General features: G+C 41.2%; 1 long non-coding RNA gene across 1 annotated transcript in view; it reads right to left on the bottom strand.

Annotated features, from left to right (window-relative positions):
- LOC126302902 (uncharacterized) overlaps positions 1-24,956 on the bottom strand; it is an 80,292-nt gene that overhangs the window by 15,146 nt on the left and 40,190 nt on the right. The window contains exon 2 of the long non-coding RNA XR_007553153.1: positions 5,219-5,382. This is a non-coding gene — a long non-coding RNA (uncharacterized LOC126302902). The remainder of the gene's footprint in view (positions 1-5,218; positions 5,383-24,956) is intronic.

Genomic DNA, 24,956 nt, shown 5'->3' with positions numbered 1-24,956 from the left:
CATTCTTACTGTTCCCTCTTGGTTCTTGTACTTACTGTATATTACTCGTCCTTCGCTGCATTTTACTTTTCTCAGTATTTTGAACATTTTGCACAATTTTACGTTTCCAGATGATTTTTGTAGGTCGATAGGCCCTATGAATGTGTCCATTTTATTTTCTAGTTTTGCTGCCCTCATCAATTACATCGTCAGGCGTGCTGCTATCTTGTAGTGTTACCCTTCCGACAGCCAAAATGATCCTCATCTGTCATATCCACTATTTTCTTTTCTATTACTCAGTATATACACTATGTGATGAAAAGCCCCCAAAAACATACTTTTAATATTAGGTGCATTGTGCTGCCACCTGTTGCCATGTACTCCATATACTCCACATCAATGGTCATTAGATATCGTGAGAGGGCAAAATGGGGCGCTCTGCGGAACTCACAGACTTCAAACGTGGTCAGGTGATTGGGTGTCACTTGTGTCATACGTCTCTATCCGAGATTTCCACACTCCTAAACATCTGTAGGCCCACTGTTTCCGATGTGATAGTGGAAACGTGGACACGTACAGCACAAAAGCGTACAGGCCGACTTGGTCTGTTGGCTGACAGTGACGGCCGATAGTTGAAGAGGGTCTCAATGTGTTGTACGCAGACATCTATCCAGACCATCACACAGGATTTCCAAAAGTGCCTCATAATCCCCTGGAAGTACCATGATAGCCGGAAAGTGAAAAAACTTGGATTTCACGGCAGAGCACCTCATTATAGGCCACAATTCACGCCAGTAAATGAAAAACGACGCCTCGCTTGGTGTAAGGAGCGTAAACATTAGACGAATGAACAAGGGAAAAACGTTGTGTGGACTAACGAATAACGGTAAACAATGTGGCAATCCGATAGCGGGGTACAGGTATGGCGAATGCCCAGTCAACATTATGTGCCAGCGTGTGTAGTACCAATTGTAAAATTCGGAGGCGGTTTTGCTATGGTGTGGTCGTGTTTTTCATGGAAGGGGCTTGCAACCGTTGTTGTTTCGCAAGGCAATATCACAGCACAGGCCTACGTTGATTTTTCAAGCACCATATTGTGTCCCACTGTTGAAGTGCAATTCGGGGCTAGCGATTCCGTCTTTCATCATGCAGGACCTGAATCCTACAGAACACCTTTGGTATGTTTTGGAACGCCGACTTCGTGCCAGGCCTCAGTGACCGACGTCGATAGCTTTCCTTAGCGCAGCACTCCGTGAAGAATAGGCTGCCGTTCCCCGAGAAACTTTCCAGCACCTGACTGAACGTATGCCTGCAAGAATGGAAGCTGTCACAGATGCTAAGAGTGGGCCAACACCATACTGAATTCCAGCATTACCGATGGAGGGCGCCACGAACGTGGTAGTCATTTTTAGCTAGATGTCACGATATTTTTGATCACATAATTTATTATTCCTGTCGACAAATTCCATAGACTAGGTGTTATGCTAATTGTGTCATAGGCGTCGCTAGTACCTGCTCTTGTCTACAGGATTCAGTCCAACGGAGTACCGTCATTCTCATGTAGTCTAGACGCCAACTTGTATAGTTCTTGGTTGACACTTATATCTATCTTTGTTTGTCCAATTTCTGTGATGGCCTTTTCATAGATGTCTATTCCTGCCTATATGGTATTCACCAACGTTGTATCTACAGCTTAAGTGAAATTCAGATGCATTTCATGATTTTCTTGTACTTCAGCGTGCCACTACTTTCCATATTAATTCTTCCAGACCATTCCCTTCATCTTCAGTCCATAATTCGTTGCTATTCAATGGACATCTGAGGTTATATCTGCACCTGGGTATGCCTCACAGTCGAATTTCTGTCTGACCTGGACATAACCTAAGGCTGTACTTTCCTGTGGCTCGATCCTTTTCTAAGCATACCTGCTGCGGGGAAGCAAGAGTTTTCGATAACTAGTGACTGTTGAAAGTTAAAACAAATAGCGGCAGAGACAGAGAGACAGAAAGGGACTCCCCTGTTTTCCACTCCGCTACAAGGCGACCATAACTGTTTGTACTGCAGCCATAATGTTATGAAATTGCAGCACGTAAAATTTTGATATTTTTATCATTATATAATTCGTTAATAGAAAGGCGAACAAACACGTAAGAGTAATGCATCCACAGTTTGAAACAGTTGCTCCAAAAATCGATGTTTTACGCTGTTTTACATCTATGTCAACTTAAAGATGCAAAGTTACAATTTATGTATTACGTGTATTCCGATACAAACTATAACATATGGAATTTACATTAATTTCTGTCATCAATGATAAAACCAGCTATAGTTGCAAAATTTTACAACTGTAGTTGATTTTATCACTGGTGACGAATATCAACAGTCGTGCATGTCCCATGAAGAGAAATGCGTGTTCATATCTGTCTGCAATGTTCTTGTTTAGTAGTGTAATTACCACTACTGCATGCTGCTCGTGTACTATGCATGTTGTAATGTTGAGTCACTCAGATGTCAGGTTATATGTAAGAGAGTGGGCGAATGCCTTAATTTTATCAGGTGAAATAAAAGCGAGAAAATGTAAAGTGCTTGTTATCCACTTTAAACTATTTCTAAGGCCACCAGCTCTACCTTTCCTTGCGACTAATATTGTCTGTTCTGCTGGGGTTGGCATCGTGTAGTGGGTCCCCGTACCCTCTGGAGCGTAAGTGCATCAGTGGGCCCATCGTAGCACCAGGTGGCCTCAAAACTCTAAGAAGTTCTCAAGAAAATGGCAGCACCTTCCTGCATTCTCGCTTTTACCACAAGAACAATGTCACGAGTCAGACATTCGTGCTGACGTCTTGTGTAAGTACAGTCTAAATCGCATCACATCACATAGTGATCTTTTAATTCCGGACCTGTGCCCCAGCTTTATGCTGAGTATCCCGTGGACTCTCCCAAGACAGCAGCCGTGTTCACAGATCTGCGTGGACGCGCTCCTGGCTTTACGACCACTCAGGCGTCCTGCCACGTCCCCATATGCCCGCCAAATGATCCGATCCCAGCCTCATAGGAAATGTCTGCGACCAGCGTGTGGAGAGTGGCGGTCAAAGTCCCTGCGATCTGGCGGCTCTACGGGATCTGCTGAGTGACGTCAGCTGAGCACGACACAGGTAGAGAAATTTGTGGAGGCTCTCTGTCGGTGAACTCAGGCCCTTGTCAAGGCTAGAGGCGGTGTGCTCTGCTGCTGATGCATGACCTCTCCTTATCTGACATCGACTGAAATCTGTCCTCAACCTTCATGTTTATTATTTGTAACCTTGTAAGTAAACATAACCAACTTTACCTTCTGTCTTAAGGAGAAAAAGGTAGACCTCCAATATTTCAACCCTAAAAAACCGAACAACCACTCCCTCTTTAAAAAATGATCATAATTATGATAGTATTAATCTTAGATTTCTTGAATGCATAGCTTTTAAACTTTTGCATATGCAGGTTGCCTGTCACTGGCTGCGCCCTACTGCAGCTGCCTAATGCACGAGTGCAGAGTCCTGTACAGGGAGTTGGGGGAGAGTGATACTCAGAACCCTCGTACCCACTTCATGTTGAAAGTGTGGGAAGCAGTGATTGGAGCCTATCACGTCTGTCCCATGTATTTAAAAACTTTCTTCTACAACTAGAACACATATTATTCAACATGAAAAACAGTTAAACCATATGAGCAGATAGTATCTCAATGCCATGCACATATATGGCCGACACTGTTTAGCAATATTCTAGTATTAACATTCCGCCGCAGTTATATATAAAACATACACACACACTTCTCTGTAATGGACACAGGCAGAATGGTTTTTGAAAATATTACATCTTCAAAGCAAGCCCCTTAATCAGTCACTTCGTGATTTTACGTCTCTGTCCCAATGTACCAATGAAGTTGTTTGATGAAAGTGATTGAGGTGAGAGGGTAGCGTTATCATTGTCATTCTTTCATTATGTAGAGGCACTACTGTTTGGGATAGGGAAAGTTAGTTTTGTGCAATATTCTGTGCACAGGTTACTGTCAGATGCAGACCAGATTGCATTGAGCAATGCATACCAACAGTTGCGAAGTAGAATAGAGGCCGCAGGGCCGTCAAATTGCTGAAAGAGTATATGTAGCGGTTTTTCATGGCGCAAATCACAGGCAGAAGGGGCCCATGGCCAAGCCAGCTTGTTATCTGTACGTGATGCGAAACGGCACGTTTAACAAAACAGAGGCGCACAGCCACATGTAAATAGGTGCCAATTCACTAACAAAGAATTCAAGTGTGGTAGCTCTCTTGGATGGCGGGGCATGTCACACCACCGGGATACACGCAGCGGCAGGTGGGGCGCCAGCATCCCAGTCCATGGCAGGTCGTTGGTTCGATCCTCTGAGGCTGACGCAGGGTCCGTAGCCACGCAGTCAGCCAGCGGCAGGCCACTCTTTGGCTCACTACCACTGAAAGTCATCTTGGCTCCCAAAACATGACCCAAACCACGCTGGCGACGAAACACGGTGCGGGACATCCTGCATTGGTCAGTGGGCAGTGATGAGGCAGCGCATGAGGGAGGCTGTTGAATCAGCTGCTGGCACAGCCCTGAGTCGTCATATCACTGCTGCCATACGAGGCCGACACATTAGCAGAGCATTGCACTGGGTCACTGAGGTGGCGCCCTCAGCATTGTGGGACCCGGTGGGTGATGCAGACCGGGGGGAAAGGGGCCGCTGTAGTTGGAAACCATAAAATCGTTTGGAAGTTATTGTTGAGTTTTAATACATTACCCTGACACCACATGCCATCTGAATTAAGAAGAATCTAACTTCACTCAACTGTTCTTCTCTCCATTTACTGAGTCTTCTCTATGATTGCTCCAACTATATCTCAAGGTACAAATAATAGCGGAAAGAAACACTCATAAGCCTTCGTTTGCCTCGTGTAAGAGTTAGTCGAATAGCCACATGTAACGATGCCAACAGGTCACAACTCACTCGAGCTTTGACGTTTAAATGTTGCAATTTGCCCGTCATTGTGTACTGCTACTGCAGGTGCCACACTAACACTCCATAACTGGGTGGCCACAGTGGGCTGGAGTGAGTGGGAAACAAGTGATACACATGCGTTAAAATGTTATGTGTTCAGAGGGTCATAACTGCATACTGTCAACATTATGGACTACCTGAATCAGAACATTACGCTTTATTTAACAATAACACACTTCCAAATAAGATACTCACCAGTTTTATACATCCACTCAGAGTCAGGTAGACGCCAGCTCTCACATCTCATCCTGCCGACCGTGGCTCTTGTGATGCGCCGCACAGCTTGGAGTGACTGACACAGGATATGCCTCAGATCATCCGTTTGCAGCGTTGTCATGTTCCATTCCATGTTGTTCAACCTTTCAAAATAAAATGGAGTCAGCTGATGCAACAAATGATATTCTGAAACTTGATTGTGTTTTATTGAATAGAATAGTGAAAACTAAACTCAACGTGACACTTCTCCAGCTTTTATGTTTCCCAGTGATAGAGGTCACCAGCCCATTAGAGATGAATCAAGGAGTTAGACTGGTATTCTGGCGTAACTTGTGACTGGTATGCGAGTCTAATAACATATTCTGGTGAACTGATCGTTTCTGATGAAATACAAGCATACACATACAAACATGCAGCCAGAACTATGACTGGACAAGCACGACAGGCCGGCCGCGGTGGCCATGCGGTTCTAGGTGCTCCAGTCCGGAACCGCGTGACTGCCACAGTCGCAAGTTAGAATCCTGCCTCGGGCATGGATGTGTGTGATGTGCTTAGGTTAGTTAGGTTTAAGTAGTTCTCAGTTCTAGAGGACTGATGACCTAAGATGTTAAGTCCCATAGTACTCAGAGCCATTTGAACCATTTGAACCAAGAACGACAAACCCCCTTTAAAGACGTGGAGTGGGCACTCCCCCAAAACATGTCTCACTGTCTGCCTCTTGGCACCATAGTCACAGGTAGCACTTCCACTATTAAACCCAGTTTTCAAGACGTAGTCATGTCTTCCTTGCGCCTTTGGGATGAGGTTTAATCTTGAGCTTTCCTGACAACAGAGACCATACTGCACAACCTTATTCAGTTGGTGGACTCCGATATTTAGGACTGAATTCTTATTGTACTCTGTCTTAGGAAGCAACCACTGACTGGGACCTGTTGTAGTCATGCCATAAATAGTCAACATCGCCCTTTCTGTCTAAATTGTATGAGCGCTGTTCTCCCACGCTTTAGCACAATATGCAACAGCTCAATATCCAAGAGAAATTGCACCATTGTTTTCTTCGTCTGCATGTCCTCCCCACTTGTTTCCAGAAATGTGGTACAGTTGATATAGAATAGGACCAAACGACTTTCACAGGTTTGCGCAGTTCTGCATAAATGACGGTACAGGCAGAGGAAGACACCTAGGTAACTAAGGAGGTAGCTGCAGGGAATTTTGTTCCCATTGAGGGGCACACATGACTGCCTGTGTGCCTCTCTATCATGAAAATACAACTCTGTGAGCTCTGTTTCACTTGTGGTTTGCTGGAGTCTGTAATTGTAAAAGTACTCACTCTACTTGGGGTCAACTTGGAGGCTTGTCGACACAATCAGTAAGTAGACATTTTCACTCGATTAATAGGGTCCCTAGGAGTCGCTATGAACAACAGTAAAACAACTACCTAGGACCTTGGAGTGCAAAGAGATTGGCTGAAGCGTCAAGTGGAACGGAACCTGGGCCAGTCGAGTGGCTTCTGTTCACCAGCGAGTACAGGTTTCTAATGACGCCTGGGGATCGTCATACAAAACTTTGTAGGTGAACTGCTACTGGTGCAGGTCTCACTGCATGGATTCGGCCAGGAAATTGATCGATAATATTTTGGGCTGCTATTGTGGATGGGTATCCTACACTGGTGTAGCTGCTCTAGGGGTAGCGTCTTTGATTAGAAATCCAAAAGTCCTCATTCTTGGGTTCGCAACCCGCCAGTGTTTAATTTTCATTAATAATAAGCACTGGTGACCGAAAACGTCCATCATAAGAATCACCCTCTCTCGCCCTTGGGGTGGGAAAGAGCCCCTAACAGGCGGATCAATCAACAATGATCAATGGCATGAGGATGCAGAAGACAATGTCAAACAATGCATTAAATACACATAACGTGTATCCACAGGGCACGTGGCCTGTAACTGAAAAGGTGTCATGATCATTCCTCCATTGGGAAAAGTTTCCAGAATAGTCCACCATTCAAATTTCTGGGAGCGGACTGGCAAGTTGTAGGTGACCTTTAGAAAAAGGTTGAATAATGAATGAAAGGATAATGTTCTTCGTGTCGGTGTGTGGAATGTCAGAAGATTGAATGTGGTAGGGCAGCTAGAAAATCTGAAAAGGGAAATTCAAATGCTCAATTTCTATATAGTAGGGGTCAGTGAAGTGAAATGGAAGGAAGACCAGAATTTCTGGTTAGATGAGCATAGGGTAATATCATCAGTAGCAGAAAATAGTATAACGGGAGTAGGATTCATTATGATAGGGAAGTGTGTTACAGTGAACAGTTCACTGATAGAGTTATGCTTATCACAATCAATAAAAAAACCGACACCGACAACGATAGATCAGATATACATACCGATGTTGGAAGCTGAAGATGAAGAGATAGAGAGAGTAAATGAATATATTGAAAGGGTAATACAGTACATAAAGGTATATGAAACTCTAATAGTCACAGGGGACTGGAATGTAGTTGTAGGGGAAGGAGTGGAAGAAATGGTTACTGGAAAATATGAGCTTGGGATAAGGAATTAGAGAGGAGAAAGACTACCTCAGTTATGCTAGTAATTTCGAATACTCTTAATCACAAGAGGAGGATGTATAATTGGAAAAGGCTGGGTGATTTGGGGAGAGTACACTTAGATTACATGATGATCAGGGAGAGAATCCGAAATCAAATACTGGATTATAAGGCATACCCAGGAGCAGATATAGACTCAGATCACAATATAGTAATGATAAAGAGTAGTTTGAAGTTTAAGAGATTAGTCTGGAAGAATCGATACCTAAAGATGTCAGATGTAGAAGAACTAAGGAATGACGAGATACTCCTGAAGATCTGTAAGGTTATGGATATAGCAATAAGTAATAGTCTAGTAGGCAGTACAGTTGAAGAGGAATGGATATCTCTGAAAAGGACAATCACAGAAGTTGGAAAGAAAAACATAGGTACAAAGAAAGTAACTGCGAAGAAACCGAAGTATTTCTTTTATTACCCATGATGAAAGAAGGAAGTTCAAAAATGTTCAGGGAAATTCAGGAATAAAGAAATACAAGTCACTGAGTGATGAAATAGACAGGATGTGTAGGGAAGCAAAGACGAAATGGCTGCCTGAAGAATGAGAAGAAATCTAAAAAGAAATGACTGTTGGAAGGATTGAGTCAGCATGTAAGAAAGTCAAAGCAACCTTAAGTGAAATTATTAGCAAGGGCTGCACTGTTAAATACAGAGGAGGAAGTGGATATTTGGAAAGACAACCTTGAAGGCCTCTATGAGGAGGGAAGATTTGTCTTATGTGATAGAAGAAGAAAAAAGAGTCGATATAGAAGAGATGGGAGATCCAGGAATAGAATCAGAATTTAAAACAACGTTGGAGGGCTTAAGATCAAATACGGCAGAAGGGATAGATAACTTTCCATCAGGATATTTAAAATCGTTGGGGGAACTGGCAACAAAGCGACTATTCCCGTTGGTTCATAGTATGTATGAATCTGTCGACATACCATCTGGCTTTCGGAAAAATACCATCCACATAAATCCTAAGACTGCAAGAGCTGACAATTATCGACCAGTCTGCTTAACAGCTCATGAATACAAATTTCTGAGAAAAATAATCTACAGAAGAATGGTAAAGAAAATTGAGGATGTGTTAGATGACTATCAATTTGGCTTTAGGAAAAGTAAATGCACCATAGCGGCATTTCTGACGTTGCTGTTGGTGATAGAAGCAAGACTAAGGAACAATAAAGTCACATGCATAGGATTTGTTGACCTGGAGAAGGCGTTCAGCAGCGTAAAATAGTGCAAGGTTTTCGAAATTCTGAGACAAACATGGGTAAGCTATACGGAGAGATGGATAATACACAAAATGTATAAGGGCCAAGAGGGAATAAAAAGAGTGGACGACCAAGAATAAGGGCTCTGATTAAAAAGGATGTAAGGTAGGGATGTAGTCTTTCACCCCTACTTTCAATATGTACATCGAAGAGGCAATGATGGAAATAGAAGAAAGGTTCAGGAGTGGGATTAAAATTCAAGATGATACGCTTCGCTGATGACATTGGTATCCTGAGTGAGAGCGAAGAAGAATTACATGATGGGCTGAATGAAATGGACAACCTAATGGGTACAGAATATGGATTGAGAGTAAATGGAAGAAAGACGGAAGGAAGTAGCAGAAATGAGAACAGAGAGAAACATAACATTAGGATTAAGGGTCACGAAGTAGATGAAATTAACGAATTCTACTACCTTGATGGCTAATAACCAATGACAGATAAAGCAAGGAGGACATCAAAAGCATATTAGCACTGGCAGGAAGGGCATTCCTGATCAAGTCTACTAGTACGAAACATAGCCCTTAATGTGAGGAAGAATTTTCTGGGAATGTTCGTCTGGAGCAGAGCATTTAATGGTAGCGAAACATGAACTGTGGGAAAACCGGAAGAGAAGAGAATCGAAGCATTTAAAATGATGGGTTACAGACGAATGCTGAAAATTAGGTGAATTTAGAAAGTAAGGAATGAGGAGGTTCTGCACAGAATCGAAGAGGAAAGGAATATGTGGGAAACACTGACAAGGACGACGGACACGATGATAGAACATCTGTTAGGACATGTTACTAGATTGGAGAATATCTCCAGCAAATAATTGAGAACGTAGGTCTCAAGTGCTACTCTGAGATGAAGGGGTAGGCATAGGAGAGGAATTCGTGGCGGACCGCATCAAACCAATCAGAAGACTGATAACTCAAGAAAAAAAGTTGGAAAGGTCTCTAACGCTTCGTCTCCAAATGCTGGAGATATGTTCAGAGGCTATAAAGACTCAGGCAGCAGTTTGAAACTTCTATAAACTCAACAAGCTGAACTGTTTGTACGCATCCACGCAACAGTTGGGCTGTGATGTCATCAGAGGGCTGCTTAAGAGCGCAGAGTAACGTGTGTTGTCGAGCTTGTGCAGGGGAACACTTGGCGCTGGTCTCTTTATTCAGCACTAAGGCCAGCAACTCGTCTAATTTCAGTCATTCTTCTTTCCGTTAAAGTTGCTTCCGTGCTTTGGAATTTATATGTCCTCTCTGTAATTTCAAGTACTGTAATATTGGATCTGCATCGCAGAGACAAATTTTTAGTTTCCCTGGTCCTATTGGATATTCGTCAACTGCTGATTTATTTCTATTTCATAGATGACAATTGCTTTTCTGTTCCTTACGCAAGAAATTAATACTTCCGTTTGTACGTTCACATGTGTGTTTGTCCGTGTGTGCAAGACGTTTTATATACTCCTCCTGTGGCAAGTGCTCACGGTATATTCTTTACAGTGTTCAAAACATTCAAGCTTCTTTGTTGCTGGTATAAACACTGCATCAATACTATGTATTCCTTGTGCTCTGATCATGTGAACGGAGACTGCTTTTACGAATGGGAGTAAATCTTTGGTATATCTTCACGAGTAGCTCCATACCTTTTAGGAGATATTGCCCTATTTATCTCTTTCTCAGATTAATCATTTCTTCTGAAAGTAGTGTTTAAATGGTCGTTGTGTTTCTGCAACTACAGTGGTGACAGATTATTGAAACCACCAATGTTCTCATCACTGCTCTTTTCAGTTTGGGACAGTGACTGAAATTTTTATGAATGTATCCACACGTGTGAGGTTTTTGCAAACCTTCTGTGCCTAACATCTGCCGATTTTCTAAGTAGCTGTACATTCTAAAATGTTTAAACTTCTTTCTCGTTTTCTATACTGGATTTTGTCTTATAACTACCATCATTTGGCAAGTTTAGAAATTCTGAGTTCTCTTTGTCCATAAGGCTATATAATAAAGTATGAGTGTCATCGATATAACAAAATCAACGACAGTTATTTTTCTTGGTAGACTGATGAGCAGTTCCTTTCAGTTTTACATATAAAACTCCGTCGTAACTGTGCTGAGTATGTTTCCCATAATCACACTACCAGCTTTTTCTAAGAGTTTGTTGTCCTATTGAAAATGAGCCAATGTGAAAGAATATTTAAATCGATAACACTTGTCTTTAGACTAAATTCATTCTATGACAAAAAAAAAAAGAAATGTAAATGACGCATCATAAAGGAATTATCGGAAAGTGACAAAAATCGGTGGGCGTGATGTGCAGAAGCAGGCAAACATATGAATACAGTTTCAGAAAAACTGGACTTTTATTCGAGAGAAAAAGCCTCACATACTGAGCCAAGTCAATTACGCGTTCGTCCACCTCTGGTCCTTTTGCAAACAGTTATTCGGCTTTACATTTATTGGCAGAGCTGTTGAATGTCCTCCTGAGGGACACCGTTCGAAATTCTGTCCAACTGGCAGGTTAGATCATGGAAATCTCGAGATGTTTGGATGGCCATGCTCAGTATGCTCCAAACGTTGTCAGTTCGGGAGAGATTTGATGACCTTCCTAGTCGAGGTATATGTTTGGCGAGCACGAAGACAAACAGTAGAAACTCTCGGCGATTGTGGGCGGGCATTACCTTGCTGATATATAAGGCCAGTATGATTTCCCATGAAGGACCAAAAAACTGGAAGTGGAATATCGAAAAATGGTTCAAATGGCTCTGAGCACTATGGGACCTAACATCTATGGTCATCAGTCCCCTATAACTTAGAACTACTTAAACCTAACTAACCTAAGCACATCACACAACACGAGGCAGAGAAAATCTCTGACCCTTCTGGGAATCGAACACGGGAACCCGGCCGCGGGAAGCGAGCACGGTGGAATATCGTCGACGTATCGCTCTGCTGTATGGGTGATTACTGAAGCGGTCCTGCTGTGAAAGTAAATGGCACTCCAGACCATCACTCCTGGTTCCTGGGTCTTATCGCGGGCGACAGGCACGTTGGTATCCCCCAGTCCACAAGGCGTCTCAAGGCACGTCTTTGCTGGACATTGGGGCTCAATTAGATGTGGGGCTCATCGCAGAATACTGTTCCAATCAATGAGATTCCTGGCCAAAGTCGCGTCTGGAGACGACCCAGATGGTCGTTGGATACCAACCTTACTGTTGTCCGCCATATGGTCTGACAAGCAGGAGTGATGCTCAGGGGTGTCATTTGTTTTCACAGCAGGACCTCTTTGGTTGCCATCTGTCGCACCCTTACAGCACACCAGTTCGTCTATGGTGTTCTATACCCCGTTTTGCGTACTATATCCTCACCTACCAATAGTATCACCAGGAACAGCACATATGTGAGGTTTTGGCGGTGTCTGGAACATCCCGTTCAGCTCAGTGTTAACATGCCTTACAGCAGTTTTTACCCACGACCTATCCTGGCGGTGAAAGGCCACCACAAACACGACATTTGTGTGGCCAGTTCCTGCTCCTATTTTATCCAGGTCACTCCGCATAGTACACCTTAGATTCATACCCTAGGTTGTTTCCTGCTCCACCAACTATAATTACCTGATCTCCCTTCTCAAAGTCCCTCCATTGCTCACCTAAGTTTTCAGACACCTGGCTAGGACCAGCACTTGGTTGCACTGAACTTGTGACGTGGTACACTGCACTGTAATATTAGTAATTTTCGCCTCACAAACATTAATATACGCTCAATAGTAAACGGCTGATGGCCTGAAGTCATCGAACAATTGTAATGTAAGAGAAATGAACCATAGCGTAGCAGCAACTGAATCTATTATTCTTTATCTTTGCTGCTCCTGCGCGGTGGCTGTAAATCTCTACGTACAAGTATCGATTAATGATAAAGGAATTCTGTTGTTCCCAAGACAAATGAGGTCTTTACCGCTTCACCTTTTACTGTTCCTATTCCATGAAAGGCAGACGCGGACTTGCCACGTTCCGCAATCGGTATTTTATAATTTGTGAAAAATGCTCTGTAAATGTGTTAATTGTTGTTTTCCAATCAGAGAACATGTAGTTTCATGTAATTGATTAGAAAGAGACATCATCAGGATGACATTAAGATTGAATATTGACTGTTATGTATAAAGCATTTGTTCATATGCGCCATCCATTGTAATTTAATATAAAAAGGTACGCAGCATTAAAAAAAGTGTCAGAAATAAGTGTGCATATTTTAACAAATTATCCTTAAGTAACTCCATCTCCTGGTTAATTGAATTTTAATCATTTTGTATCAGTTTATCTCCAGAAACTACCATCACGCTGATGGACTGAATGCAGCATGAGGCAGGAAGAACATTATCGTTTTCCTATCATTTCTGAATCAATTCCTTCCTTAATTGTTTAGTGTTGCTTTTATTCCAAAGTCAATAAATCTTTTGGTCCCTTAGTGTCGATCCGGGTATGACTACATCGTGACCACAAAAAAGCACGAAAATGATTTTGTTGCTTCGTACCTTTCTCAAGTAAGCTAATCTGCTGGTCTTGTTCAAAATAATGCAATCAGGTATTTAATGATTGCCGTGAGTTATTACAAAAGTACAATCAATCCCTGTTTCTGTTGCCAAGTTACCCACCAAAATATTTAATTACATTTTCAACAAAATAATTTTCTACTTTTATTTCCTCCACTTGATAGCACTACAGCACTTAATTCCTTCTGAAAGTCCTGGCCTACACCGCTTCCATGACTGCTGCCTAGAAGCAGTATTCTTTTTTTGCTATTCTGATGTGATCCCGACCTGTCTTTTTTCTTTAAGGTAATGTTCTGCTTCAACCCTACATTCAGCTACATCTGGATAAGGACCTTCCTCCACTACATCAGATAGCAAGCCAAATTGGTTTACTAACTGAATTTCGAAAGGTTTTTCAACTGTTTCCCTTTTTCATCCTTTGGTTGAACCTTTTCCTACCCCCCGTCTGTTTTCTTCCCTTAGCCTACATAATACCTAAACCGCATATTCCAATTCAGCCTTAAGGGCACAAATGTTTGGCCTCTGTTCAGCGATTTCTCTGTCCTTTCTACATAACCTACATTTCCATGGAGGAGCCTCATTATCTATCCCCAATTCCTCGTCGCTATATTCATTTCAATGAAACCACAACCTAAGGTCTTTTCACTCCCTCCAGGTTTCTACGGCAGCCACCACATTTATTAGATATGTATTCACAGAAAAATTTACACAAAAGCGGAGAATAACTTGGCACAAGAACACTGATGTTTCGTAACTTGTATTAATACGTAACTAAACGCTACTGTAAACAAACTTTTAAACATTTCAAAATCTTTATAAAACTACCCTTGTAATTCTTCCTAGGTCAGAAAGTATTTTTCAAACGTCGCATTTTCTTTAACGCCAGTGATCTTAAGGAACAGGACCGCATGTGTCAGAATGTGTCCCTTCCAGAAACGCGATTTCCTTTTTAAATGCATCCCCATCAGATTAGGAAAAAGTTACCTTGCAATGCCTTACTATGGACAGTCAAGTCCTCTTAAAATATGGAATCTGCATTCGATTCCATAGGTTTTAATTTTTGTTCCTGCACGCCTTTTTCCTTCAAAAAATTAAACTGTAGAAACTGTTAAATAGAAAAATCGTTCCTGACATGACCCTTGGCTTAACGTACATACTTTGCAGTACCATAGTCTCCATAGTCATTTCTGAGTTAGACTGAAAACTGTTGCAAATGAAAATGAAAAAATGCGTATGACTTCAGAAAGTTTACTGTTCGCACTATCAATTGTTTCACGTGGACCAGGCCTGCAAATTTACCACAAAGTGCTTTCTAATGTACAAAACAATGAATATCGTCTGTCGACATTTGTGTTTCCTCTTTCATTGCCAAATAAATCTTTATTTCTGCATGGTACAACGAAGCCGAAGTAGATATTCCTGCATTTGAGTCAAGAACAGTTCTCAACATCAGTAATTTAGAGGTTGATATCCTCTGAGTAGTGAAGCAACTTAAATCACTTAATAACAGCAAGTCTTCCGGTCTAGACCGTATAACAGTTAGGTTCCTTTCGGAGTATGCTAATGCAGGGGCTCCATACTTAACAATTATGTACAACCGTTCACTGGACGAAAGATCCGTACCCAAAGACTAGAAAGTTGCACAGGTCACACCAATATTCAAGGAAGGTAGTAGGAGTAATCCAATAAATTAAAGGCCCATATCATTAACGTCGATGTCCAGCAGGATTTTGGAACGTATATTATGTTCGAAAACTAGGAATTACCTCGAAGAAAACGGTCAATTGACACACAGTAAATACGGATTTAGAAACCATAGTTCATGTGAAACACCACTAGGTCTTTACTTGCACGAAGTGTTGAGTGCTATTGGCGAAGGATTTCAGATTGATTCCGCATCTCTGGATTTGTGGAAGTGTTTTTGACACTGTACCACACAAGCGGCTGGTAGTCAAATTGCGAGCTTATGGAATATCGTCGCAGTTACGTGATAGGATTCGCAATTTCCTATCAGAGAGGTCACGGTTCGTAGTAACTGACGGAAAATCGAGTAACACACAAGTGATTTCTGGTGTCCCACAATGTAGTGTTATAGGCCCACTACTGTTGCAGGTCTACATAAATAATTTAGGAAACAATCTCAGCAGCCGTCTTAGGTTGTTTGCATATGATGCTGTGGTAAACTCAGCTAGTAAACTCATCAAAAGATTTAAAAAATGCAAATCGATGTAGAAAATATGTCTATATATTGCGAAAATAGACAATGGCTCTAAATAATTGAAAGTGTCAACTCATTGACATGAGTGCTACAAGAAATCCATGAAACTTCGGTTACACGATAAATCAGCCAAATCCAAAGCCCGTAAATTCAACTAAAACCTATTAAATATGATTACAAACAAATTAAATTGGAAAGAAGACACAAAAATGTTGTGGGGGAGGCACCCCAAAGGCTGCGATTCATTGCTAGAAACTAACAAAATGTAACAGATCAACTCAAGATCTACGCTTATCTGCCCTCTTTTACAGTACTGCTGCACATTGTGGGATCCTTACGAAATAGGATTAATGGACTACATATTGAAAGGTCAAAGAAAGGCCGCACATTCTGTATTATCGAGAAATAGGGGAAACAGTGTTACTGACAAGATACAGAATTTGGGATGGACATCAAAAAGGCGGCTTTTGTTGGGGCAGAATCATCCCACGAAATTTCGGTCACCAACTTTCTCCATCGAATACGACAATATTTTGCTAACGCAGAAACACTTAGGGAGAAACCATCATCATACATCATAATTAAATAAAGGTAATCGGAGCTAGCACCGAAAGGTATAGGTATTCGTTTTTTTTTGCGCGTTGTTCGGGATTGGAATAATAGAGTGTTGTTGTGAAGGTGGTACTATGAATCCTCCACCAGGCAATTAAGTGTGATCTGCATAGTATCCATGTGCATGTACATGTACCGTCGTACTCAAAAGTATCCGAACGATCTGAATTGCATTTCGCCTGATTGGAATGCAACCCGCATAGTGCACCTGTCTAGTAGGTCCTCTAATCGCCCCTCGGTACAGTCGTTTGACTATTGAAAATGGTTCCAACAAGTCACCACTAGAAAACACTGCTCTGTATCGCAATAACTCAAGATGTAAAGTAATACCAAAGTATTACAAATATCAGGGAACGTCTTATCACAGATAAGACGGTTCTTCAGGCTTGTAAGCTCACATTTATTACAATAAATGAGGCACATGCAATGTTACCACTCTCATTATTACGTCAGATAGGTAATACACGTAGTACGTTCGTCATATTCATGATTTCCTCTTCAAAATAACATTCCGTACTTATTATTTAACACAAAATGACATTAAAAATTTAAGTTATTCACGAGCAGCTAGTTGAGAATCTGTATGAACTTCAAATGACACGACGAACCGTCTCGTTCTGCATATGGATGCAAACCCAGGTCATACAAACTAAGCAAAGACTTCGTGGCTGACGGAAACTAACATCCATTTCTGACTAGGCATACAGAGACAGATATACCTCGATTTTAGACAGTATCAGTTAGCAAATATCAGCTTTAAATTACATAACGGAAACACTGCTAACGGACGCGAATTCCTACCCAGCAACTACTGTCCTTGTAATTGTCCTTGTTGTGTTGGACACGGATTCGAACCCAGAACCTAATTGGATTGTCATCGAAGCACAATCAACTGTGACATATCGGATTTTCTCGGCAGTAGCTAGATGTTTTAACTGAAACGACGAGACGAAACATTAGTTTTTTCCCAGGACTCCAACCTGACACCTACCGCTGTTAAATTCTTAATAAAAATAACTTTAAAAATGTGTTTGTTACACCAGCAGCGCCATGTGAACATGTTTGAACTAGTAAGAGTTCAGTGCTGACTGGGAATCGAGCCCCACACATATCGTTGTTGACTGCACACAAAGAGACGTCAGGTACCGAATTTTTCTCCACCAGCAGCTCAGAATATCATAATTCAATTTACAATGATTTCACAAACAGTTCTGTATCTTATTGGGACTCAAAAACGTCAGATATCGTTAGTGTTAACAACGAATGAAAATACATCAAAAATCAAAATTATTACCCACCAGCAGATAGGTGTTCTCATGCTAGAGCTTGATAATACATCATGAAAGCTTTAGTGTAGGGCCAGGATTCGAACCCTTTCACGCGCAATATGTGGAGATGTTGAGGAATCTGCACTTTTGAACAAACAACAAATTATAGTCGAGCTGTATTGTCACGAAGGGATCAAATTCCGCGTTAAGGGCGGTCTGAGATGAATTCCCAGATCAGAACCAATTTTATCGACATGGAGAAGCTGAAATAAAAGATCGAATAAGTGTCCTGTGACCCTACATAGCGTTCGTTTTGTTACTAGAAACAAATAACTAGTATACGAAACGTTACTGTCGATAGAGTTACTACGTGTCGCGTCTCCTGACTTTGTTGTGGTTCAACCTAACTTCTACATGGTAGAGAAGGAATATCATGTTTAACATGCCATTATACCTTCTTCCCTCGGCGTAGCCAGAAGAGAACAGAATGTGTCTCTCCTTATCAAAAATAATCAGCAGAAGGTGGAATCGAACCCAGACAGTAAATATATGAAGGCAGCATATATCAAGGACCCCACCAAATTCTTTTCTGTATCACTCATTTTCCTATCATAACAATGTTGCGCAATACTGGATGAGAATTCTGACACACAGATTCCCTGTAGTGGTTTGCAACATTTTCAGTGCATTCATTTACTTGGTTGACCGAATCGCCGTGAACTAACTGCCTCGGCTACCCAGTGCATACATTCGACTCTATTTTGTAATCACCGAAATAAAATCTCCTAACTGACACCTACACAGAACTGCCAACAGTGTAGGATGCAGAAATTTAAACATTAACTGCTACATTTTTAAAACGCCATACTGCTGTCTGTTGACGTTATCGATCTAATAGAACTTTGAACATAATTCCCTTCAATTCTCAACTCAAAATAGTCGCATGTGGAAAAAGGGCTAACTTCTGCGACATTTTGATCTTTTCAGGTTTAATAGATGGCCAGGCTGCATATGCATCTCGAAATTTTTGTATGGGGATCGTGAAAAAATACATCAGAAAAGTATATTCGACATTACTGTCGTGTGTCAGTGGCATTTTATTCTTCATAATACCTTGTGTGACAGCTATGACTCAGAACAAGTTTACTACATGCATGTGATCAATAAACTGCATGTGTAGTGTCAGACTGTTATAGATAACATGAGAGAATTCGCATATATCGTTGATGATTAGTTTCTCTCCCATGTTAACTAATGTTTTAAGAACACAAAAAGAAACCGTACGAAAATTGTGCACTGTATTATAAGAAATGAAATAAAAATACCCACGATAACCTTACAACGAAAGTCTGTTTCAATAAAAGTGAGTGTACACAAGCGTGCCTCTATAGGCATGAATTAGTAAAATACTTTTCACTTAGATTTCGATTGGGTCTGTGTTTGATTGGTATGCTGTGTCATACTCAAGTGGTATGCAAATATGGCATTTCATAAATAAATTTATGCATTCCTAGGAACCCAAAATTTGTTTGTCAGCAGGAGAAAGAGGCGTAGATTTTCACCATTGTACTATGAGCCGAAAGCATTTTCTTGCTATTTCCTTATCGATATGTGATCTGACTGCTTGTATCTCCTTCACAGAAAGGATAAAAAAGTTACAGACGGCAAGATTGGAACCGGAAACCATAATAGACGCTTTCTCTGTGATTAGCAGGTTTCCACAGAGCTGGGGAAGAGTCATGTGCTAGGTCTCCACTTACGAGACCACTAGTGGCTATAACTCGTAAACCGCTATTTAAAGGACGAGATTAGAAGCGATTTTCACGTGCAACGACTATCCTGGGCTGAAAACCGTAAATTTACAATCTTTTGTTAGAGGTAAAGCGTTAATAATAAATCAGATTATTCAATGGAAATGACAGGAAAAATCAAGTGAATTTTGAGGCTTAATTCCGTGAGCACCAGGAAGTAACTCGTCAATTACAGAGTTGCCAAATATACCTTGCCTTGTTGCCAAATCTCAGTTACGTTACCAGCAGGAAGAAGACGAACCGATGTGTTCTTACAGTGGGCTGGGAAGTGACCATAGCTGACGTCTCAAAGACGCGGCTGCCTGGAATACGTAATCCGACTGATTCACATTTCTGTAACTGAGTTTAGGGACTGGAGCGTAGTTACTAATAATACTCAGAACTGACTGCCAACTAAGCTTCGTAAATCAGGAACTCTCATAGTTGTCTTTATATATCTTTCGTAAGAGTACTCAAAACTAAGAAAATCATTGACGAAAGTTTTCGTGCCTCGCCGATAGTCGAGCACAACTAACAAATAACAATAAAAAAAAGACTGTGCTTGCGTGTGTGTGTGTGTTTTTGTGTGTGTGTGTGTGTGTGTGTGTGTGTGAGAGAGAGAGAGAGAGAGAGAGAGAGAGAGAGAGAGAGAGAGAGAGAGAGAAGAGAGACTGTGTGGGAGAGAGATAAAAATAAAAAAGAATGAGAGGGAGTAAAAAATTGTTGCAAAGAAACTGTACATGGTATGTAAAGAAATCTTTCATTAATATGACACGTTCTACATCATTACGAAATGTCGTATTCATGATCTATGGAACAAGTATTAAACTAATCTAATGCAATCATATTATATTGCTAACTAGTCATGAAGAGTCACGAATTACAGAACTTTTCGCCAATATCAGTAACCAAATCTAAACTTGAAAAAAAAAAGACGACAGTTTTGCAATAAACCAATATTCCTGTAAAGACCCTTTCGTCCCTGTTAACTAACCACGAAAGATGTGTGATATAACTCCATTCAGAAGGAACAAAGTGTTCATGCACTTAAAGATGAAGCGCATGATGTGACGTTCTGTGACGGAGATACGAACCCAGCACGCAATCGGATTGTTAACTAAGTATAATCAAATGTTGTGTATCCGTTTTTCTTAGCAGCTGCTAGATGTTTGAACCTAAAACAAGGATAAAAATTTTGTACCTGAGCGACAATCGAACCGCACACCTACCGTCCTTCTTTATTATCCAGAAACATATCTTCAGTAGCACTTTCTTACTCACCAACAGTAAGATGTGCACGTTAATTTTCACTGGCAAACTGGTATGCTCGTGATATAGCTTGAAATGAAATTATGAGTATTTTGGTAGTGGATCAGGATTCGGACCCACATACTTACCTTTGTAGGAGACCTAAAGAAGATTGCAGTTTTGGGAAAAGGAACGAAATGATTGAACGTACTGTTCCGAGAGATTCAGATCCTCGAAAGATGAGATGCGAATTCGAATCACAGTCCAGAACCACATTTTTCAACGTCTCTACTTCAATCAAGTAGAAGAAACATAAGAGCCCTGTTCCTTTCAATGGCTATCGTTTCATCAAGTAAAATAAAATTATCTAATGTAAGTAAGTTTACTGGAGACAGTATTTCTGTTTACCATACTTCCCCCTATGTCATTTCCCAATGTAAACATCTACATGACTACTCTGCAATTCACATTTAAGTGCTTGGCAGAGGGTTCATCGAACCACAATCATACTATCTCTCTACTATTCCACTCCCGAACAGCGAGCGGGAAAAACGAACACCTAAACCTTTCTGTTCGAGCTCTGATTTCTCTTATTTTATTTTGATGATCATTCCTACCTATGTAGGTTGGGCTCAACAAAATATTTTCGCATTCGGAAGAGAAAGTTGGTGACTGAAATTTCGTAAAAAGCTCTCGCCGCGACGAAAAACGTCTATGCTGTAATGACTTCCATCCCAACTCGTGTATCATATCTGCCACACTCTCTCCTCTATAACGCGATAATACAAAACGAGCTGCCCTTCTTTGCACCCTCTCGATGTCCTCCGTCAATCCCACCTGGTAAGGATCCCCCACCGCACAGCAATATTCTAACAGAGGACGAACGAGTGTAGTGTAAGCTGTCTCTTTAGTGGACTTGTTGCATCTTCTAAGTGTCCTGCCAATGAAACGCAACCTTTGGCTCGCCTTCCCGACAATATTATCTATGTGGTCCTTCCAACTGAAGTTGTTCGTAATTTTAACACCCAGGTACTTAGTTGAATTGACAGCCTTGAGAATTGTACTATTTATCGAGTAATCGAATTCCAACGGATTTCTTTTGGAACTCATGTGGATCATCTCACACTTTTCGTTATTTAGCGTCAACTGCCACCTGACACACCATACAGCAATCTTTTCTAAATCGCTTTGCAGCTGATACTGGTCTTCGGATGACCTTACTAGACGGTAAATTACAGCATCATCTGCGAACAACCTAAGAGAACTGCTCAGATTGTCACCCAGGTCATTTATATAGATCAGGAACAGTAGAGGTCCCAGGACGCTTCCCTGGGGAACACCTGATATCACTTCAGTTTTACTCGATGATTTGCCGTCTATTACTACGAACTGCGACCTTCCTGACAGGAAATCACGAATCCAGTCGCACAACTGAGACGATACCCCATAGCTCCGCAGCTTGATTAGAAGTCGCTTGTGAGGAACGGTGTCAAAAGCTTTCCGGAAATCTAGAAATACGGAATCAACTTGAGATCCCCTGTCGATAGCGGCCATTACTTCGTGCGAATAAAGAGCTAGCTGCGTTGCACAAGAGCGATGTTTTCTGAAGCCATGCTGATTACGTGTCAATAGATCGTTCTCTTCGAGGTGATTCATAATGTTTGAATACAGTATATGCTCCAAAACCCTACTGCAAACCGACGTCAATGATATAGGTCTGTAGTTCGATGGATTACTCCTACTACCCTTCTTGAACACTGGTGCGACCTGCGCAATTTTCCAATCTGTAGGTACAGATCTATCGGTGAGCGAGCGGTTGTATATGAGTGCTAAGTAGGGAGCTATAGTATCAGCGTAATCTGAAACCCGCTCTGCCCAATTATTAATGAAGGAACGTGATGTTTAATGCCGATTCTGGACTATGACGTCTTTCTCTTGAGGCTGCCAGGGGTAAAGCAAATCTATTTGTGCCTCTTAAAAGTAAATGCCTTAACCCACGCATTGAATCTGTGATAGTTCGTTCCACCAGACCACTGTGGCCACATTTCCCAGCTCCAGGAGTGTGCTGTAACGGGTGATGTGCCTAGCTTCCAAAATTAGTCACGGTCGAAAAAATGCGAGTCTATTAAATGGTTAAGTAGAAGCTATCTTCTGACGTGGAGATTATGCTATTCTCATGTCAGCAGATGTAAAGGCTCTTCTAGCCATCATAGCCTCGATGTAAATCCATTCTAAAATATTCACTAATTCAGCAAATTTCTTAGTTCGAGAAAATCCACTGTGAAGTGTGAAGTTATCGGATAATTCGATTATTACCGTCGTTGTTACTATCATTTTCTTCATACCGTTGCTGGAACACAGGTGTTTGAAGATCATTTAATGCCTTTTGGTCATTATAGAGGTACTTGCCCTAGAGAGTTCTTTCCCTGTCTATGGAGTCCTTTTCATGTTAATATCAAACATCAGAAATTACTCGTACATTACATTAAAACTATAGTAATTGATGAAGACGTGACTTGATAACAAAAACGCGCGGCCTTTCTTAATCTACTTGCGATCAGAAATGGCAGTCGAATACTGCCAAACCAAAAGCCAAGGTATTTTACTGTCTTGCGTTATACGTGGCTGTCAGTTCTTCCACAAGTTTTGGTCGACGTTACCTGTTTCAAGTTGTGTATGGCAGAGAAAGTTTTAGTAAATCAGTTGTTTTCCTTTGCAATAAACAGAAAGATTTTCATTGTAAGCTAACCAAGTATATAATTTTGGCATTATTATTTCAGTTTTAATATTCACTTCTATAATGTAGGAAAGTATCTCACAGTTTAAAAAACCCGCATCCGACTCATTGACCTTATACGTAGTCGCTGACCATAAATTCTAGATCAGAGTGACAACAGTTTAAGTAACCTAATGTAGCGAAGACTGTTTGCCAGTGCTCCTTTTCACCCGAAAATATACAATTCACTCATTGGGCTCCAATAGTACACTGTAACAGTAATTTCTGTGTGTATGCAATGCATGCGGATTGTGGAATTTAGTGGTGCTTTCATTTCCCCTTCGGCATGCAATATGCCTGACCTAAACGGGCCTTTATCATTATGGGCGCTGGACCGTGCAACATCATACTAACAACAGTAATGTGCTTTTACTGACAGCCTCACTGTTCGTTTTTGCTGATTTTGTAATCATTTAAATAGAATAACATGACCTTCCAGTGGGCGACATTTCGTTCCCCCTTTCCTTGTGTGAAATTTGCCAGTAAGCTTTTTGCCTTCCAACCAGCGAAATGCAGCAGAGTACAGCCACTAAACGATTCACATAATACGATTTAAAACCATTTCTTTAAACATTGTCGTAGCTGAAGGAATTTAGTTTCTTCTTAAATCGTCTTAGGCAGCAACGTTCACAGATATCTCAAATAGCAAAAGCTCTTTATCTAGGTACGAAGTTTGTAAAACAAACTTCCCACAGTTTTTGTCAGGTTGGTCTTTTCGTCTGGTAGCACTGCATAAGTATCTTGTCTAATAGGTATCATAAGTAGTGTTCCTGTAGCTGTGGGAATCATTGGTTGAAAACGGGTTTAACGCCAATGGGTTTGTTACTGGTAAATATTCATAATAATTATCAACCTAAGTCTGAGTTCATCCACAAACTGAGGCGTATTTATAATACTGTAGCTAGACTGTGTATTCTTGTCTTCTTTGAGTGGGCATTACACACATGTATACAATACTATGAATACTTCGAACACTGTAGGTAACGTTGCTCTCATAAAATAATTTTGTTTTGTTACTTTTTCTGGTTATTCAGCGTGCAATATGTGTTGTAAATACAGTCTTAAAGAAAAAAATGTCCGTAAGGCGGACAATAAAATTGTGCTGCCATCGGAATTCTATGTCCGTCTATATGCTCGAAGTGCCTGTATAGTAGACTGCGTCACTTCCTGGAGGCAGTCTTGTGTGCAGTCTTTGTGCATCAGTTTCCACTCCGACTCTAGTCTTGAGGTAAAACACAGGACTAGCTACTACGACATCTGGCGACCGAGAGCACATGTCGACGTAATTTTTGTCAACCCTTTCCGCTATGAGTGTATTTCAAGCAAATCTACGAAATATTTTGCTTTCTGTCACATTGGTAATAACATTTTGCATTAACAATATTTTAGCGAGAGATTTCTTGGCCGAGCATCTGCC

This window comes from Schistocerca gregaria, unplaced genomic scaffold (assembly GCF_023897955.1).
Source record: "Schistocerca gregaria isolate iqSchGreg1 unplaced genomic scaffold, iqSchGreg1.2 ptg000180l, whole genome shotgun sequence".
In the NCBI taxonomy this organism is placed as follows: Eukaryota; Metazoa; Arthropoda; class Insecta; order Orthoptera; family Acrididae; genus Schistocerca; species Schistocerca gregaria.
This window is presented reverse-complemented; position numbering and strand designations above follow the sequence as displayed.